The 21,416-nt window shown below is 41.2% G+C and overlaps 1 protein-coding gene across 6 annotated transcripts in view; it reads left to right on the top strand.

The window, feature by feature from the left end:
• Positions 1-21,416, top strand: part of zbtb38 (zinc finger and BTB domain containing 38) — a 68,521-nt gene that overhangs the window by 18,688 nt on the left and 28,417 nt on the right. The gene's annotated exons all lie outside the window — the stretch shown is intronic.

Raw genomic sequence — 21,416 nt, 5'->3', positions numbered from 1 at the left:
AAACCCATTTGTATAGACCGTGGTAAACTGACTAAAAGAGAATGAAGTGATAATGTCGAGACTGCCCTTTCTGTCATTACAGGATAACAAATGAGGATTAAAAAGCTGGAAAGAGCATTGTGAGGAGAGCTGTGATTTTCACGTTTAGGTGGCAGTGTCGGACTTTGCTTGGACTGACTTTTATGAGCACAAGTATTGCAAATCGTACTCAAAAATCTCAAATAAGATGCAGTTTCTGCTTATAATTAGTTTTATAGTTTTATCATATTGTAATGTTATTGCGGCACTGTAGAGATTTGCATGTAAATACCCATTTGTATATGTCACATAGCTATGCTAAAAGTGTTGATATAACAAGCTGTTGGGTGTGCCGCACATTCCCATACACTCCAAGGCGGGTATGCCGCTGCGTCCTGTCCCCCTTAATAGAGCTGAAGTTTTATCTTGGTTAGCTTTAGGTAATAATACTCGCTCATCACTGCTGAAGAAACTATCCTCTCCTAACGCTACTCTGAAATATAACTATCGGCATTTTGAAGGATGGCATAATCGTCAGTATGACACTTCCCATTGTCTGCCATCTCTGCCAACAATTTGGGTATCGGCCAACCAATAGGGTTGTTTTTGTTTTCAGAAGTTTAATGATTCCGGACCTTGGCTTGGGAATAGCTCTTGTAATGTTGATATCCTTATGGACCACGGCTGTTATTTTGTACCACCTCCTTTGAATGGTACCTATTTTATCTGTGGCCATTGGGCCTACCCCTGGTTACCAAACAGGTGGCAAGGCTCCTGTTACGAGGGCTTTGTGATACCACGTATATATAATCATTCCGATACACTCGCACGAGTTGAAGGGCGTAACGAGAGAGATCAGTCAAGTAGAGGGGGCATTTGCAGTTGTAATCCCTACATGTGGTACGGTAAGGGTTATAAAGGTGTTGCAAACTTTTGCTGGATTACTGGAGGGGGTTGCAAATGCCACTACTGAAGCTTTAAGTGAAACTAATGCTGAAACGGTAGCTTTGAGGACTGTAGCATTGCAAAACCAAATGGCTTTAGATTTTATCCTCGCAGAAGAGGGCAAAATGTGTGTAGTTGTGGGAAGTGACTGTTGGACCCATATTCCTGATAAATCAGAAAACATTACAAACTTGGCAGCTCACATCAGGAAGTTCGTAATGGAATCCCATCAGACTGAAACTGAGTCCTTCTGGGCTTGGGACGCCGCCTGGATGGGTTCACTTGGGATTTCCATTATGCAGGGAATAATTTCTGTTGCTATTTTCTTATGCTTTCAGATACTTATATGCTGCTGTATGCAGATGCTTCATGCCAAGGTGCCGACGCACAGCCTGTGACCCCTAATGTAAAGCTGTAAGCAACAGTGAAATCAAGGGGTGGATTGTGGTAAGATGAAAAACAATCAATGATTTCCCTGTTGCAGCAGCTACCAATTGCTGGATGTAACTAAAGGGTTAAAAGGAGCATCTTTCTCTGTTAGGACTATTTGTTTTTCCCAGGAGTTACTGAAACTGAAGTAGCAAGACATCAATGTGGAAGGTAGCCCCAAGCATTAATCAGGTGCAGTTAAACGGGCAGCTTTGCAAAACAATCAGGGTCTGTTTCAGCCAAGCGAGACAATGGGGAGTGTTAATTTGCCCCATCAGACAAGATCCCAGGTCTTTGTTTGAGTTCTTCACAAACCTTTCTCGGCTACACACTCATGGAGCCACCCGCCTGCTAGAAGATTGGAATTTTTATCTACAGAAACAAAGGACTGCAGATACTGGAATCGAGATGAAAAACACAATGATGCTGGAGGAACTCAGAAGGCCAGGCAGCATCCATGGAGAAAAGCAGGCGGTCAATGTTTTGGGTCAGGACCCTTCCTCGGGACTGAAGGTAGGAAAGGAATATCTGTTCGTTAACAGTGGAATTTTTCTGCACTAATGAGTGATAAGACACTCAAGCAGCAGGAAGGTTTAGCAAAGGTGTGGAATCCTTTGTTATGCTCAGACCAAACGGGCACAAAGCCCCCCCTTGACTATAAAGAAGCGCCCTGCAAGAGAGTCCTTCAGAGCTTCTCCACGAGTTGGTTTGCACCCAATGCCTGACGACCGTCGAGCCTCTTCACGTCTTGCTGAAATACCCTGGGAGTCCCCTTTGATGAGTGACTGAGTGGCAGAGAATGCAATGTTGCTAAGTATTGGATGCCAATAAGTATCACTGAGAATTGCATGTAAACATGAGCTTGATTTTTACCAGGGACCAGGGAAGTGTTAAGTGAGAGCGTTTGGGTTTTTGGTCTTGTTTCTTTTAATTTGGGTTAGATTAGATTTGTGGTTAGAGCTGTAGGTTCCTTCATGTTTAGATGTTTTTACTTGTGTTATATAAAGTTACTTAAACTTTTTGTGAAAATGTGGTGTCTTTCATTACAGATTCTGTCGTTCGAAAGGAACCCAAAAGAACCAGAGTCCTGTTTTAATTTAAGGGAGGTGTAGCTATACCAATGTGCAGTTGGGTAGTGGAGGATAAGATGCCATGTATGACTGGGGAGAACAGTGAAGCAAAATAATTTGGAAAGGACAGAAAATACTCCATCTTTCTCAAATGACAATAAACAACAGTGGTGGGTGGGTGGCCAGTGACAGTGGGAGTGGACAAGAGTTCTGTATTGACAGCTGTAGTGGGTCAGTGACCTGCTGTATTGTGGAGGGTCGTGGATGTCACATGACAGCACTGCCCATTACCTGGTCGAAAGACGCACCACTGCCAATCAAGGTTTGGCTCCACCCCACCCATCAGTGCACACCTGACCATTGGTCCCTTTAAGCACCTTTTGTATTTGGCCTCGGGCCTTTGGCCTTTGTGATCAATTAGTCCTTGCTGGCACTGGGCCATTGGCCTTTTTAAATCACCTAGACTGGACACCACCCCCCAGCCCTCCCGCACTATAGAGAGTGCCACATGTGCTCAGTTCGCTCTCTTTTGCCTGCCTCGAGGAATCACCCTGCTTCATACCAGGCCGAGGAGCCGTGGAACAGCGCTGGAGAAATCGTTGGTAAGGTGTGCACTGCTAATAGGATTGGGAGCATTCTAGTTAGTATCTCTGGTAGCATAGAGCTGTGCTTGCACTGAGTCGAGGGGTGGCGAGTATCGTATTATTTTTCCTTGATTGTCTGTGCCTGGTTCATTGTGTGTGTATTTTACCCTTTGTTGCGATGTTTTTCTTCCCCCCCTCCCCCATGCTTGCTATAAACTGTGTGTGTGTGTGTGTTATTCCCGTTACCCTTTCCCCATGTTCATCTTTTGTAAATCATTTACCTCTAAGACTGTGCTCAGAGTCCTTGCCTCTGAGACCCCGAATCTGTTTCACAACACCTGCAGTGCTCGTTGTTAGTAGCCAGTGGTGTCATAGTGGTGGGCAGGTGTAGTGATGATGGAATTGGGCTGGTAGTGATGGACTGGTGGAGATGGCAGTGGTGGACTGGTGGTCAGAGGCAACAGCAGGGTAGTGGTGTTAGTGGACTGGTGGATGAGAGTGGTGGTGGAGGCTGGCTGGTGGTGACGGCCATGGGCTACTGGCCAGTGCTGGTGAGCTGGTGGTCTGATTGGCTAGTGGTGATGGCCATGGGCTACTGGTCAGTGGTAGCCCAATTTGGCAGGTGGTGATGGACATGGGCTAGTGGCCAGAGGTGGTGAGCTGGTAGTCTGGCTAATGATGATGGCCATGGGCTAGTGGCCGGATGTGGTGAGCGGGTAGCCTGATTGGCTAGTGGTGATGGCTGTGGGCTTGTAGCTGGTGGCCGACAGTGATGGGCTGATGGCAACGTCATTGGTGGGTCAGTGGCCAGTGGTGGACTGGTTTCTCCAATGGTGGCTGGCCGGTGGCTGATGGCGTTGGTGGCAGCAACGGGGGCCAGTGTTGAATCATTGAGCATTGGCATTCTGATCGGAAATGGAGTCGGAACATCCTCTGAAAGCAAAGAAATCAGTAATAAAAATTCGACCTCTTTTTTTCGGAGAAGTCTTCATGCGTGTTTCTTGACAATGTACAGTTAATTAAATGCTGATTTGTGTGGCTTCAGGCTTTGATGTCAGTGTGAGCTTTACTCCTTCAGGAGGGTAGCAATGAAGGGACCCCACTGGAGATCACAGCTGTAATAATGTGCCATTTAGAAACTGGCTTGGCTTAACATATTTTGCAATTTTTCCTGACTCGCTTGTTTGATGCTTAAATTTGGTGGCTATTTAGGTCACGATATTTTATGTGCTTTCTTTTTTGTTGCATATTAATTAATTTCCTGCTCAAGAGACGGGTTGCAAAGCAACCCTCATGACGTTAGCTGATATTTTCAGTTTATATTTTAACGCTTTCAGAAAATAAATTGTAAGTATAGTCATTTTAAAAGAATTTGAAGGAAGTGGAATCTTGCAAATGCATCCTGCTGTTGTGTGTACAGTGCTAGCCTGGAGATATTTGTAATGTTACTATTTCCATATTAAATATATTCTATAAACACCAACGACTATTCATGTGACTTGAGATTCTGTCTCTGTGGTTGCTGGTGCAGAAATAGAGCGATTAATTACAGCTTTGGAGCAGTGAATTCGAAGGGCTGAAGGCTTTTAAATTTTTATGCTTTTCAAGGGGAATCTAACCGTTCAAACATTTACTTAACGATTCCATGGGAGATACAAGGTCCGTCTTAAATTACATTTTGATGAACTCTACCTAGAATCACCCGTTTCTGTCAAATACTTCCACCTAATGGTGATGCTCTTTGCATCCTTTTCTTTGCACTGCATTTGCAATGAAGTACTGAGCTGGTAAGCAGACTGACTGGACAGGAAGCAGGCTACTTCGACCATTTGATATGCCTGTTTTCCCATCACTAAAGAATTTGGTTGTGCTGCCTTTTATTTTTCATATGGTGATCGGGCTCGTCTTTCATCATCAGTGCTCAACAACAATGTTTTACTGTAGCCTCCTATCCATTTGAAACAGCACCATGTAGTTGACAGCTACTGAATTTAAGGTGAGCTGCCCTTCCCCCTCCCCTAGCTATGGTGCAGTGTACAGCAGAACTAAGCTTACTCCTGCAAACCAAAAATGGCAGGCAGGTTTAATGCTGGTTCTTTTCTTAGCATGCCATGTATTGATTACTGTGTTCGATGCCTTGTGTTTAAATGTGAGTATGTAAATATTGTGCATATGTTGCCTTGTCAGCTTGAGAATAGTTGGGACTGCATTGCAATATAGAACAGATAATCCTTCATTTTCAAAAAAAATAGCTTCATATAGCTTGAAGTAATACATTTCTGAAATACCATTTAAGTACCTTTTTAGTGAAGCTGTTTGCATGCAGCGTTTTTTAAAAATAATTTCTTGCATTGTGATACCAAATTGGTATTGCAGGACGAGCTCAGTCCAAGTATCTTTTCATCTTTTCTTTTGGTGTTTACCAGAATTCTGATATGAATTTCTAGGTTCTGAGCTATCCAGGTTTATGATACAGTTGGCCGATGCAACATATCTATTTTTAGCTGTGAAGTCGTGTACATTGTGTACCAGCGCTTGTATGCTTCTGACTGGTATTTTCGACAGTGAAGTTGATTCTCACCTAGTGTGACAAGTGGCCTTTGCAGTGGTCAGCTTCGGGCTCTGAGCCCTGGGAGGAATGATCTTTGCGCAATAGCTTTCACAGATTTGCAGATGGGGTATTTTTGCTGAGCAGTCTTGTTGATGAGCAGAATTTTCAGGAACACCGTTTCTTCGAGAAGTAGCACAAGAGCGATGACAGCTTCCTGAGAATTGGAGCGTTTTGATTTATTTTTTCCCAAAAAAAGGTAATTAAGGTAGTTGTCCATTGCTTGGTCTCTTTTGTGTTGCATGAAAATCTCAAAAATATTTTAATTGTATTTTGTTTGTCTTTTTTTTAATCTCCTCGCATGCAGATTTTAGCGCATAATCTTTTCCTATTTGATATTTCTGTAGGGTTGAAAAAAAAATCTTAAAAATCTTTTCGCTATGTCCTTGGTTAAGGATGATTATCAGACAAATTTAACTGCTAGTCAGAATTTGCAGTTTTTTCTTCCTAAACTGAGGAATGTGTGGGGAGGGTGCGTTGTACTCGACAATAACAGCAGACAGCAGTTAATGTAACATCTAATAACACTGAGCTTCAGTTGTTTGCTGGATGCAGGATTTTGCTATTTAGAATCTTTTATCACAAACCTTTGTAAGTGCCCTCTTTTTATTCCAAGGCTGTACTTGAGGAAATATAATAAGGGAAATGTATCTTGGAAGCAGCAATTTTCCACTTCTGTGTAAAACATGAGTAGCTCATTCTTATTGAAAATGCTTTATAGAAAAGGTGTATTTTCCAAATGATAAGCCCATCAGTGATGTACTGCCAATTACTTAATTCTCAATGGTTTGGGAAAGGTCACAGCCCTGTGTTTAATAGAAAGTTCATGTTCATCATTGTATGCTTATTTTAGTAACTGTGGTTCTGCTCTCTTCCAATGGGCCTGGTGTTCCTCAATCACTACGTTCTAGGGAGAGGAGGTGGATGTTATAATAGAAATAGCTGCTCAAATTGCCAGCGGGACATATCCCATTCTGTAATTTGGTTTCTAACCTGTATACCTGCAACATGAAGGGCTCATGGAATCAATTGCTTGAGAATTAATTACTGCAAAAGCTGAAAATACAATATGCTTCCCAATAACTACTGCATAACAACACGTTTCCTTGACAACCACATCCTGTTAGCATGAAAAGCAACAAAAAAAGCAGCACTGGTTCCCCAAGCTCGGGATTTTTTTCTTCATCTACATATCTTTATCATCACCTATCTTTCCTAACACCGTCATTTTCTTCAGGCAGCCACATTTGCGCTTGCTTTCAGTTTAACATTGCACCAGGAAAGCTGTAAATTGGTATCAATGTTGGATGAAGTCAAGGGATTAATGATGAAAGACTCTTTATTTTAACTAGGTTGAGTTTAAACTTCAGAGAAACTGATTTTTTTTCCCATTTTTGTCTGCTATTAAGCGCTTAATCTGATATGAAGGAAAAGAGAACACCTTTTTTTTAATTTTGCGCTTCAAATTAATTTTTCTGCTTTTAAGTGCACAATGTTTATTGGCATCCAAAGCAATTAGCATTCTACTATTGATCTGCCAAGCAGGCTGACTACAATCTAATTAAAAGTCCTAAATGTTTGCAAATGCAGTAGAATAGAGGGTGACAGTAACATGGCGTGCTGAACTCTGAAAACTCGTGTGTAAAGGATTTACTGTTTTTCTTTACGCCAAGGATTAAAGTCTATGCCCAGGTCAAACGCGTAAGGTTGACAATGACATTGTAGTCTCAATGCTATTTTAGTAGATTCTATGTGGGGAAAAAGTAACTACACATAATTTTAAAAACCGTTTTAAATATTTCACCTTTTGTTACCATATGCTTAGGACATAATTTACTGATGTGGAAATTGTCCTTTGGGGAAAATTCTGTGATTGCTGCTCAGTGATACTGTTCAGTGGTATCAGCACTGTGAGCTGATGTGCTTTCAGCAGCAGCCATTTTACAGGAGCTGATCGCATTTTGTTTTTCTGCAGTTGGATTCAAAATGGCTGTTTGCTGCTGTGGTTGTGTTCGCAGCCTTGCAGCAGAACATTATGATGAGCTGGATAGAGACGGGTGCAATTTGCTGCATTTGGGCACAGGCAACGTATAACCAGTGCACACTAATAGTGGAAACAGCAATTTTGTTTCGAGCACCAGTAATTATATCATAATTCATGTCATAACAGCCTTGAAGCACAATATATTGCTTTGAAATTGCACAGTTATGTTTGATTTAAAATAGTTTGCTTCAAAGATGATAAGATGTTCACAGATCATAGCAGCAAAGATGGCATGACTCAGGTACTGTCACACATAACAAAATCTTTAACTCACGAGCAGCAAGCACGCTGATATTTGCAGTAGGGGTGTTGCAACGCAGTCCTACCTTGAATCAGATACAAAGGGAAAGCTGATTAGGTTACATGCTTTCTATTATTTTAGTAGCTGACTGACTCACTCAATTTTTGGAAACTAATATAGATAGCTTTTTATTTAATGTCCTTGCTGTTGTTTCACCGTAAATGTATCCTGGCCTGTGACATTTGACAGCCTAAATACTTGAAACTAAAGTGAGCCCTAGGACGATCTATAGGTTTGGGTGGTGGGGGAAGTGCTGGGCATGTAAGAGAAGAAAGCAAAAGATAATGGCATTGAATGAAGAGTTCATCAGCCGACATCTTTTGAAGCCTTGGCTTACAAACCCAGATAAAATAGACACTGATGGAACTGCTGAGTTAATACTTCTGCAGCGTGTAATGTGCATCTAGGTCGTGAGTGTGATATTGCAATGTTATGCTCAGCAGAAGCAATAACACTTGCGCCCGAGAATCACTTAGCAGAATCTTTTTCAACAGAATTTAGACCACAATGTGGATTAATACAAAGTCGTATTCAGTCTCTTGTGGTTAGGCCTGTGTGCACAGAGGCTCCACCCATCGGTGCAAAGGACAGAAATGTTCCTTTTTTCTGGTTAGATTTATTGTTTGCTCTTCCACAGCACTGAAGTATGAATCTCAGTTCACATAACTCGGTGCTAGACAGAAAAATTATAGTTGACTTCAAAGATGTACACACGTAGAGCTGTACCAATTTTTATATATATAGGGTAATTTCTCTTGCTCACTAATCCCTCATGCCACACACAGATTCAGGCTGAGGGGGCTGGTAGGGTGACCTTCTCTTTGACCTCCATCTGTGTGGGTCTCAACCCTCCAATGGGAGGTCCTTTGGTAGCAGATTAGCCCTTAACTCCTTCCATAAGGTGGTGTTGTCCCCTACTGTGGGCAGACTATTGGGAACTTGGCAGCGAAAAGGGTCCAGGGGTTCATGTGTTCACTGTTACACTGCCCTATTGTCCCTCTTTGCTACCTTAAGTAAAACAAGTCTAACGTAGAAATCACACTTTTACAGTGCGTTTTTTTTTCAGTTTTTAGGTGCATCAGTAATTAAGAACATTAACGTGACCACACTTAGTAATTATACACCGTTTGGTAGATGCAAGTTTAAAAATGTGGCTCACTGGGAAATCTTGCATCTCTTGCTCTGTAATTAACTGTTTAGAGAGAGATCTTGAAGGCCATTTAATGGAGTAAAATAGTTGGCTAAAATCTAATTACTTCAGTGCTTAAACTTCCAAATGTTTCATTTTGCTGCACCTCGCTTCCCAGATTTACCCCCAAAATCCTACAACAAATTATGGTATTTACAGTACATTTACAAAGTGTGTGTTTGTTTGGTGGGGGAGAGGGGATACCTTGTGCTGGGGAAGAAACAATTAACTTTTCAATTGGAATATTTCACTATCTAGTCTCTTTTTTTGGCTGTGACTATCAATAGAAGAAATACCTGAAGTTATTTATCTTTGTCTTTTATTGTCACAAAACCGGTAATAGTTTCAAAATTTGGCTGTCAAATCTGAATACGCACTTTGACCTATTGCTTCTGGTCCATGTTCTGAGATAAGATTCCCTTAGTTAAGGCGTGATAGATAGGATAACTTTAATTTGGGTTGATGGTTAAAATTATTTTAATTCAATAAGTTAGCATGAATAGCCAGTGAAGACCTTAAAGCATAACTTAGCTTCACTATGGTGATATTCACACAAAACAGTAGAAATTGATTCAAAATGGCAAATCACTTGACCCTAATTTAGTCCAAATGAAATTTATCAATTTTCTTCTTTGAATGTTACATTATACTGACAAAATGTGTGAGTTAAGAAGTAAACCTAAGCCAACAAGGCTGAATTAATTCAACAGGAAGGATAATGATCCTGTGAACAAGCAATAGGAACAATAATGTACCTAGGTGTGTGGGTTGCCACTTTAGCAGGTGGATGTCAGATTTCTTGGTCTCTAGGATCATGCTGTTTACATGTGATGAAGAACTATAAATGGGATTTGGGTGTTGCAGTGTGTGGGTTGTAAAGTACCAATTTAAGGAATTGGAAAATTATGTTTTGTTGCATTTTGTTTGTATATACAAAATTGTTGGTTGACAAATTAATGAGCCCCCGATTGAACATAATCTGTGTCAAAGATAACAGCATTATGAAATTTCAATTGTCTGATCGTAATGTACATAATTACAGCAGCTGCTTCATTAAGTAGCTGCTATACATCATGCTTTAAGTTAAAGAGCATGTACTATTATTAGATGTCCTTAATTAGAAAGATGTTTGGTGTATGAATTCAGTAAATGGCTTTGGGAAAACAGTATAAAACCAATAGAATAAAATTTGTAAGAGGTAAAGGAAGGACAAATGTATCAAAATTAACCCCATTTGCTGTTGAAAGTGGGAAAGACAGACAGACAAAACTTGAACCCATTAACTAATGAAGGGCTTGGAGAATAGTACAGGTTTCACCAACCCTGACCTTCCAGATGTTGAATATTTCAACCTCTGCATTTGTAGGACAAAATTCAAGGTTACTGTGTTATAAGAGAGGTTTCCATATAGAATTGAAGAATTGTACTATTCAGAGGGAGACCATTCTGCCCATGTCAACCTTGCTGGTTCTTAGATAGTCCTTCCCTTCCCCCATAATAATTTTAAAAAGAGATTTATCTCTTTTTCTTTTTAAAAAAAACTATTTTGGGTTTAGCTTTTCTGCTGCATATTCATGTCCTAATGTCAGGCTTTCAAAAATGGCACCAAATGACCTCCACCTTTCAGTCCTTATGATGGGTAAGCTTAAATTGCTCATCGGAGATTTGGGTTTGTTTGTTTTCTGTTTACCTTTTCAAAACTTCGCGTGCCCAATGGATTTCTTCTTAACCTAATGAAGCTAATGAATCTCTTCTGTGCTCCTGTTAAAACTGAGCACTCAAAACTGGATATAGAATTCTGAATGACCTAATGTCTTTTGAAATGTAGCTTTATCATTAAGTCTTTTGAGCTCCCTGCCTATATTTATAAACCCCAACATCCCATGTGATATATTTTGTATCTTTACCAGCAGGAATTCTTGGCCAGGTGTTCCAAGGTGATCCTGAAATCTGTAGGAGATCCTACCTGCTTTTATTCATTTATATGGATATTGCTGGCAGTCGGCATTATCCCTCGATCCCCTTGAAGAAAATAGTGACCTCCCTTGTTTGATTTAAATGCTTTGAGAAGTAACTGGTAGCAACTTTCTGGGTTTTGACCTTCAATGATGAAGGAATGGCAATGTGTTTCCAAGTAAAGCTGGTATGTGACCAGGAGGACACAAGTGCTGATGTTCAGAGTGACTGAACTCCTATGTTCCCTTAGTGGGAGAAATTACAATTTGGGAGGAAGCTTTGGCAAGTTGCTGTAGTGGATTTTGTAGATGCAGCCTAGGAGATAGTGTTTAGTGCAATGGATGGGGGGCTGGGGAAGGGGGTGGGTAGGAGCAATTGTTGGATGCTATGTCCTAGATGGTGTCCAGCTTCTGGATTGATATTGAAGCACTTGGGCATGTGATTAGACTCCTAAATGATGGAAACCTTTAGTTTCACTCCTAGAAGTTACTTGGCTTTTGATCTGCTCTTGTGGCAAAAGAATTTTGTAGCAAATCTACTAAATTTCAAGTTAATGGTAGTCTCCAGTATATTATTGATGGCAATGCAATTGAATGTCAAGGAAGGTGGTCAGACTTTGTTGTTGGGGGTGGTCACTGCCAACTCCTCTGTACTGCAAATGCTACTTCTGCAGGCATGCACTGCTCCATTATCTGTGGAGTCAATGTGCCTTGGTACATGTGGCAATAATAAACCAATTTTACCAATTGGAACTGAGCATCCCCACTTTTGAGACTTGTTTGGGGAGAGGGCCATTGATGAAACAGCTTAAGATGTCTGGGCCTAGAAATTGGCCTTGTGGAGCCCTTACCAAGGGTCCTTGGGCGAAGATGACTGGTGTCCAGTAGCCACCAATACCTGGCGGTATGATGATGTGGTGGTCTAATAGTCTGGACTAGTAATCTTGGGATTACAAATTCTACAATAATAACTGGAAAATTTACACTCAGTTAATTAAATAAAGCTGCAATTAAAATTAGCTAGTCTCAGTAATGGTGACTATAAAACTACCAGATTGTCATTTTAAAAACCCATCTCCTTCACAAATATCGTTCCAGGAAGGAAAGTGGCCAACTTTACCTGGTTTGGCCCATATGGTAACTCCAGACATATGGTTAAATGCCCTCAAATATGGGAGGTGAAGATAGCCCATTCAAGGATAAGAGCCATAAATAGTGGTGACATCGATATCATATGAATACATTTTCTAAAGAAACTTGTCTTTGTGTTGTTTATGACCCTAACCAATGAACAGTTTTCTTTGCAGAATCCAATTGTCTTTAACCTTGTAGTTCACCTTGATGCCATGCTTGGTCAAGGGCCTCCCTGATGTCAAGAGCAGTCACTCTTACCTTACCTCTGGAATTTGTTCAAGCGTGGACAAAAGAAACTGCAGCAAATTCAATAGCAAGAGAAGCCTTTTATTCACTTGTATCTGCTGAAACTGTAATATCCCATTAAACTATTTTGCTTCTGCTAATAGTGAAACAATACAAAGAGTATTTGATTGTGGAATTACTAACATTAGCAAATGCCAGATTATTTTTCCTAGATTAGATCATTTCCCTTCCACTCGAACATTATTTTGTAAATACCTATAACCTGGTGTACAAATGGCTGACACTGGATTAAAACAGATCTAGAGTGAATGGAATATATCAACTAATGTCCTGAACTAGGAAATTGGAGGGTGTAGCAAATCGGAAAGGCAGTGGAGGAAGTTGAATAGAGTTTGTTCACTTTAGTAATTCATTGAATTGATCTGCTGTCGCGTTGTTCCATTATTAGCCAGGGTATGCAAAATGGAGGCTTTTACTTCAACTGTGGGCAAGACGTACCAGTCAAGGTTGTTCTTTGTCCATGTTAGATCTGCTATGTTTTTTTTCCTTGCAAAGTACAAGGCCTGGGGGTTTCAGGGACTCTATAGACTGATCACTTGTGCTCTAAAGACTGAATAAAGACCACAACCATTGTGAAAAAGCTTCTAGTCGCATCAGCATCCGATGTTCAACCGTGTCAATACTTCTGCAAAAACAATGCAGTATGCTTAATTGTGGTGATTTCATTTCATGATTGTTGATTCTGACCAAACACCAAGAACAAAATTCCATTTGCTGGTTTTACAATTGTTGTTTTTACAATTGTTGTTTTGACTTGTTTGAGCAGATAACTGCACTAACTTTGTCAGCAGAGTCGTTCAGTTGGCCAAATCAGGTTGCAGTGGGTTGACTGACTTGCATTTAATAGTTCCTTTTGTAACCTCAACACTTAACAGCCAATAAAGTACGTTTTGAGGTGTAGTCACTGTTGCGACATATTAAATGTGGCCTTTGGGTTCTCAGTTCAATTTTTTTTTGTTTTGTAAGATGTTCTGAGTGAAGGCGGCTAAATTGTTTTTTATTTTGCATGTTTCTGGGAGAGAAACCAGAAACGGCAGTGAAAGGGTTAACTTCAGTTTTGGACAAGTGGACTTTGCCTAAGTCTTTGCCCTGAATGCAAGAGATGTTGGCATTTTAGGACACCCTACCCCCTCCATTCCACCCCTTGACATGCTGACAAAAATCTTCACACTGCATATGCGGTCAGTATTCACAACACCTGCAGATCAACAACTTGCTTTTCAAAAAATTCAAGACAGGTGATTTTATTTTGAACATTACTCATCCAATCACAAAACCTTTGCAAGGTAGTCGGTTCATCTGACTGCACCTGCCCAGCTATCTTGTGATTGTCCTGGGTTTATCACTATCACTGGACTATCATTCCGTTCTGGGGGGCTCACTTCTCTTCAATTACACGACTGTTTGTACTCACAGTGGGAGTAACAAGGGTCACTCATTGGTCAAAGATTAACAGTTTGAAATTTAGCAGCAGGCTCAGCAAAGTACGAAACGTGGCTGGCAGATTTAGACTGTCAATTTTCTCCTGTATGCACTGTTCTTACAACTGGGTACGAATGTATTAACTGACCTTAATTGAGCATTTGTGTCACAGCACTCTTCTCTTGCAAATCCACCATGGTGTAGAGTCAAAATTGAGTGGTTTGAATTTTATTAAGAAAATGCAAGATATCAGTCAGAATTCTGTTAAGGGGGGCACAGGGGCGCAGTTTGAAGAGCCACTGTCTCACAATGCCAGATTCCTGCATTCAATCCTGACTCTGGTGCCATCTGCACGGAATTTGTATGTTCTCCGTTACTGTGTATGTTTCTCCCAGGTGCTCCGGTTTCCTTCCACCTCCCAAAGATGTACGAGCTGGTAAGTTAATTGGCAAAGGCAAATGGCCCCGAGTGTGTGGGTGAGTGCTTACGGCAGGAATGGTGTAAATGGGTGGAGGGCCTGTATCCGCGCTGCATCTCTCTAGAACTCGGAGTTTATTTATGGATTGGTTGCAGCTTTTGTTACACACTTGTGACTTTTTGAGAACTGTTTAGCTTGCTTTGCTTGTGAGGTTTTTTTGGTTGCCCAGTATTTATTGAAGACAGATACCGAGTGGTTATCAGGGTCTTTGGGAACCTGCCAGTCCTGAAGTTGCTGGAACAAAGTACATCTGGTTGGGTTGACTTTTCCTTCACCATCAGCTCAAATAACGTGTGCCTGGCAAGCAGTGAGGAGCAAGAGCCAATAGCTGCATGAGTTGGGCATTGGCAACGGTGAATAATGAGGCCAAATAGATCATCTCTGATCAGTGAGAGTTGAACAGTTGGAAGCACAAAGAAGGAGTTTGAATTTAGGAGGATGAATTTCAAATTTTGATATAGCAAGAGAGAAAGAAATACTGTAAGAAAGAGTGGGAGTAAAGAGACGAAGGAAAGGTTTAAAAGAAAAATTAAAATATGACTTCTTTCAAGGTTGGGAAGTGAAATTAATGTCACAAGGTAAACGTGGTCCTGTGAGCCCAGGTTAAATGTAGGCAATTGTTTTGGATAATCATTCAGGGGGACTTGATCTTCCTAACCTTCCCTTGCCCATACCTTTCTTAAAACAAATCTCTAACAACAATTCACTCCCTGACGAAAGGAAACACCATTGTCAATGGTTTATTTCAGTGCAAAAGAGGTTAATTGGTGGCCATCAATAAGTAATGTATCATTAAAGGAGTATGTGCACAGTTAACCACTGAACTTGACTTTTGCCGGTGAGTTTAATGAACAATTAACATGTAAATTAATCAAACTTCTGGAGAGATTATGGGCTTTTTACACTGCTTTGTACAAATCTGAGGGTTTGCCTTCCTTAGTGCCAATTGCTGGGTAATTTGCATGCTAATGGAGCATGCATCATTCATTGCTTTTGTTTTTCCAGCAAATTCTGGCCACCTTTCAATCTGTGTGACTAATGAAGAACAGCAGTTAGAGCAACCAGAATACAAGTGGAAGTTTTATCAAAGAAACCACAAGGTGGAACCCTAGTGTCAGGGGTCAGTGTTGAGGAAACGCCACATGGCTTGAGCCCAATTTTAACTGAGCAAGAATGGTTGCTAAAATAGGCCCAAACAGTCCTAACCATGGCTGTGTCAGGGCTGGGAAACTTCAACTCTTAAGCCTCCTCAGAGTGCTGTACCTCACTTTGGATTTGCTAGGAGATTGATCAGTGGGCAAGAGCAGGTTGAGAAGTAGTTTTCAGCATTTGAATCAACATCCCCCGACACCCTGGGCCTGAAGCTGCTTTAACAGGGCACATTCCAGCTCCTCTGGGTCCCATAGGAAAGCCAAAGAAAAAGGCATAGCTTTATTTTCTTTCTGGGCCTGACTCTTCTACTATTTAAAATAAAACCACAAGAACTTTTATTTATAAATATTTCAGGATGTAGGTTTTTGGTAGGGAGACCAGCATTACTGCCTTGCATTAAATGCTCTTGAAAAGGTAATAGTGATCTCTCTCCTTAAACCAATGCTGACCTTCCATCTGGTATTCACACACTGCTATTAAGGAGGGAGTTCCACGATTTATATCCAGCGATGATGAAGGAACAGTGATATATTTCTAATTCGGGATGGGGTGTGATTTTTGGAGGAGAACTGCAGGTGATGCACTATGCACCTGCTGCCCTTGTCCTTGGTGCCAGAGGTCACTGGTATAGGAGATGCCGTCAGAGCAACCTAGGCAAGTGACTATAGAGCCTTTTGTATATGGTATACACTGCAGCTATTGTGCACCGGCAGTGGAGGGAATGAATATTTAACATGCTAAAGTTGGTGTCAATCAAGTGGGCTGCTTTGTCCTGGATGATGTTGAGCTTCTTGAGGGTTGTGAAAGCTGCTCTCATCCAGGCAAGTGGAGAGTATTCCATCGTGCCCCTGGCTTGTGCCTTGTAGATGATAAGTCTTGCCACGGGATACCTAGCCTTTGACCTGCTCTTGTTTCCAAGGTATTTAATTATATGGTTGATCCTGAGTTTCTGGTCAGCAGCGATCTCCAGGATGTTGTTGTTGGGGCGATGGCAATGGGAATGCTATCGAATGCTAGTGGTTGGCTTCTTTTGTCATTGAAGATGGTCACTTCTGTGGCAAAAATGTTACTTGCTACGTCTCAGCAAGTACCTGAATGTGATCTGGGTCTTGCTGAATGTAAGGTATTGCCTGCATTTTTGTTTTTTGCTGAAAAGATGTGAATGGAATTGAATGCTGCATAATCATCAGCAAATGTAGAAACCTAGAAAATAGGAGAAGGTCTGGTTTTGGACTATCCACCATCAGGAACATCCTTCCTGCATCTAGTCTGTCTAGTTCTGCCAGAATTTAATTTTTGATAAAGTCCCCTCTCATTTTTATAAACTCTGGCAAATACAAGTCCAGTTGTCCCGTTCTCTTATATCAGTCCTGCTTCTTGGGAATCGGTCCGGTGAGTCTTCTCTGCGCTCCGTCCATAGCAGGAACACAGTACTCAAGGCGTGGTCTCACCAGGGCCCTGCACATTTTCTGCGTCACCCCTCTACTCAAATCCTCTCACTACAAAGGCCAACATACCATTTGCATTCTTTACTGCCTGCTGCATCTCCATGCTGATTTGAGGACACCTAGGTCTTTCCTAATCTATTGCTATTCAGATAATCTGCTTCCTGTTTTTTCCACCAGAATGGAGAACTTTGCATTTATCCACATACTGCATCTGTCATGCATTTGCCCACTTATTCAACCTGTCCAAATCACACTGGAGCCTTTCTACTTCCTCCTCTGCAGCTCTCACTCCCACCCAGCATTGTGTCATCTGAAAACTTAGAAATGACTTTGGTGTAATAGATCCATCTTGTGATGGAAGATCCTTGATGAAGCAGCTAACCATGGTTGAGCCTAAGATGCTGCCCTGGGGAACTCTTACAGCAATGTCCAGAGCTGGGATGATTGAGTTCCCATAACAACAGCCATCTTGTACAAGGCATGACTCCCACCACTGGGAAGTTTTCCCCTGAAGCCCATTCAGTTCAATTGTACCAAGGTTCCTCAATGTTACATTTGGTCAAATCCTGCCTTGAAGCTAAGGGTCATCACTCGCATCTCACATCTGGAATTTAGTTATTTTGGTCCATAATTGGGTCACTTTGGAGCTCTGCTGATGACATTTTACATCGCTTTGCCAACAATTGAGAGTAGACCGGATTGTAGTGTTAGACTTCTGCAGCTCAGCAATGGGCCCTTGGACTCGCCGTGTCCCTGTCAACCATTATGTACCTGTCTGTACAATCCTACTCACCAGCAATTGGTCCTTAGTTTTCTACGTGTTGACAATTCAAATGTTGGTCTATATACCTCTTAAATATTGTGGGAGTACAGGTCTCCACTACCCAATCAGGCTTTGCATCCATCTTCCAACTACCCTTTCAGTGGAAGAAGTTCTTCCTTGGATCCCTTGTAAATATCTTACCTCTTTTCCTAAACCTATGCTGTCTAGTTTTAGGTACATGTGTATTGAGAGGCAGTTTCCTACTATCTACCCCATCTATGCCCCTCGTAATTTAGTATCAGGTTCTACTTGGCCTCAGCTGTTCCAAGGAAAGCCAATCCAGTCTCTCTGGGATGGAAATGCTCCATCTCAGATAACGTCCTGTTGAGACTTCTTTGCACCTTCTCCAGCGCAATCACGTTCTTCCTATAGTGGTGACCAGAACTGGACATAGTACTCCAGCTGTGGCTTAAGTATTGTTTTGTAAAGCTTTACCACAACCACCTTGCTATTAGGTTGTGCCCTGACTAATGAACATAAGTATCCTGTATGCCTTCTCGACCACCTCATCTACCTGCACTGGCACCTTCAGAGATCCTTGGACTTGTACACTGAACTCCCTCTGTTCCTCAGTATTCCCTAGGGCCCTACCATTCATTGCCATGCCCTACCCTTATTAGTCCTCCCAAAGGGCATCACTTGCGCTTATCAGGATTAAATTCCATCCTGCCCATTTTGCCAACTGATCAATATTATACTGTAACCTCATTATCAACCACTCTACTGATTTTCATGTCATCTGCAAACTTACTAATCATACCTCCATTCATATCCATAAAATTAATGTGTATAATAAACAGCAAGGACCCAGCACCCATCCCTGTGGTAGACCACTGGTCATGGGCTTCCAATCACACAAACAACCCTCCACCATCACTCTTTGCCTACTGTTACCAAGCCAGGTTAGCCTACTTGGATTTCTCCTGCTCTGGGCAATTTTCCATATTTGTCCAGTAGATGCCAATGTTGTAACTGTACTGGATCAACTTGCCTCAAGGTGTGGCTAGTTCTGGAATTATGGTCTGCAGTACAGGTAGTTTTGCTGAAAGGCATGTTTCCATAATGTGAATTGGCTGTAATGTGGTCGATGGACTATTTGCATTATGTGGGCCACATTAGTTATAGCACAATCAGGAACATTGTTTAAATCAGTGGTTTGAAGGCAACTACAGCCTGTTCTGCTATAACTCAACTTTCTATAATGTAAGGTTTCTTAGAAACGTAACTATCACCTTATAGCAGAACTACTTGTACTACAGCTGGGATGTTGCATGGTCCCATAGCCTTTGCTCTGTCCAGTGTACTCAAATGTTTCTTGGTACCACACAAGTGAATCACACTGGCAGAAGACTGGCTTCTGTGATGGTAGAGATAGAGGAAGCTGAGCTAGATCGTCCACTCAGCACATCTGGTCAAATGGTGGCAATTGCTTCTGCCTTTAAACAGCCTTTGGGTGGAATGACATCAAAGAAGCTTGTTTAACCAAGAGTTCTGCGTATTTTCTGCAGGTTGAAAGGCAGGTTAAAAACATACCCTGTGGGATCAGTCTGTATGAGAAATCAGCGGGTGAGCCCCTAAAGGTGTTTTTTTTTGTTTTCCACTCTCTTGGTTTTGAAGTGTCTGTGAGTCTTTTTTTGCATTGTTGCAAATGTTCAGAGGAAGATCTTTAATGAGAACCTTCTGTTTTTGAAGACGGTAACCTCAACTAAACAGCTGTGTTTGGGTTCACCACGTATTGAGCATCATGCCCTGTGATGCAAGCCAGTTCCTAAAGGTATCTTAACGTACATTCCAAGTTCCAACCAACCAACTGGGTTTAAAATTGCCATCTTGGACCTTTTAGATGTGGAAAGGAGTAATTCTGACAAATGATCTTTATGGAAATATAAAATAACAATAACTTGAATAAGGAAGCAATGCTGCAGCCCGGCAAGATGCTATTTGGCATTGAACCAAAGGAGTTGCATTCAACTCCACATGCATGAAAAGCTAGTAAATGGAAAAATTTTCCATAGACCAATTCAGTTTTTAATCTTTTCTAATGATACTTACCCTATTAAATGAGTGAATTGCAAAAATCTGAATTTATTCATTTAAGTGCCATACTGTCTCATAGATTGAGCTATTTTAAGAGCTGCCTTTTTATTTGGTAGGAAACTTAACTGATATCTATTTCAATGATATTTTACAACCTTTGTCAGAAGTGCTCAATCTCCTGGAAATCAGAGTGAAGTTGCTCTTATTTTGGTGTGAAAACCACTTCAACCAGTGTGAACACTCGAGCTTTGTGATCATTCGCATTCACCCAGTTTGTTGAGTGTCTAGTTGAAAGGCAACCCAAATTGCTGTGATTGGGGGGGAGAAAAAACATTGTTAAACACTTTTTTTGGTAACCTAATAAACCCACTTTATAGAATTTTCCCATGCTTTTCTGTAAAGTGTATTTTGTAATGTAGCTGTACTAATTACTGTACTCAAAGTGCAGTCTATCACAAAGTACTTGCTGGATTTGATATAGTCATTTTTAAAAAATGACAAATTAAGATAATAAAATGACTTGGTAAAATTCAGTCCAAATGAAAGGTCATTGGTCTGAAACTTTTTTACTGGAGGTCAGTGTGTTTTCTCTTCTTGCCTTGGGATAGGCTTTGCACTTCAACCCCACTTAATTGCTGTTCCTTTTTTTAAATGTATTTTTCCCTTTTGCAATTTTAAACTTTTGTGTCCTGCAGCTGAGTTTTCAATTTTTTTAGAGCATAGAACATTACAGCACAGTACAGGCCCTTTGGCCCACAATGTTGTCTTGACATCTTATCCTGCTCTAAGATCTATCTAACCCTTTCCTCCCACATAGCCACATGAATGATAGAAAAATGGAGGGCTATTTAAGAGTCTCTTAAATGTCCCTAATGTATCTGCCTCCACCATTTTGAAAAACAATGTTTCCAAATGAGGGTTTTAAATCCCTCCTTGCACAGAATTATGAGAGCAGTCCTGACTCAACCATTGGGTAATAAAAGGAGAAAACATAGGAAACACTCAGCAGGTCGGGCAGCATCTGTGGGAAAAAGAAACCTAGTTTAACATTTTGGGTTGAAGACCTTTCATCAGAACTGGGTAAGAGGAAAAAAACAAATTTAGTTTCAAGTTGCAGAAAAGGTGGGGAAGGGGTGGGTAGGGTGAGACGAAGGTTGCTGCGAGGTAATTCACAATGGACATCTGGGTAATAAGTTAATGGGGGCAGTTAGTGAGAAGAAAGAATGTGTTGGAGAGGTGGAGCTATGAGATAAGGGGAGTCAGCAAGTGAGAATACAAAGGGATATGGAAAGTTGCAAAATGCAGGGCTGTAGGATGTGTAAAGAAATTCAAGCTGTGCTAATGGAGGGAAGGAGAGAGAGAAAAACAGAGTAAATATCACAGATGGAAGACGTAGCAGAAATGGCCAAACCTGACACAGACAGAAAAAGTGAGTTTCCTGAAGCTCTAGAATTTGATATTGAGTCCAGAAGA

Source organism: Pristis pectinata, chromosome 6 (genome assembly GCF_009764475.1).
Source record: "Pristis pectinata isolate sPriPec2 chromosome 6, sPriPec2.1.pri, whole genome shotgun sequence".
NCBI lineage: Eukaryota > Metazoa > Chordata > Chondrichthyes > Rhinopristiformes > Pristidae > Pristis > Pristis pectinata.
This window is presented reverse-complemented; position numbering and strand designations above follow the sequence as displayed.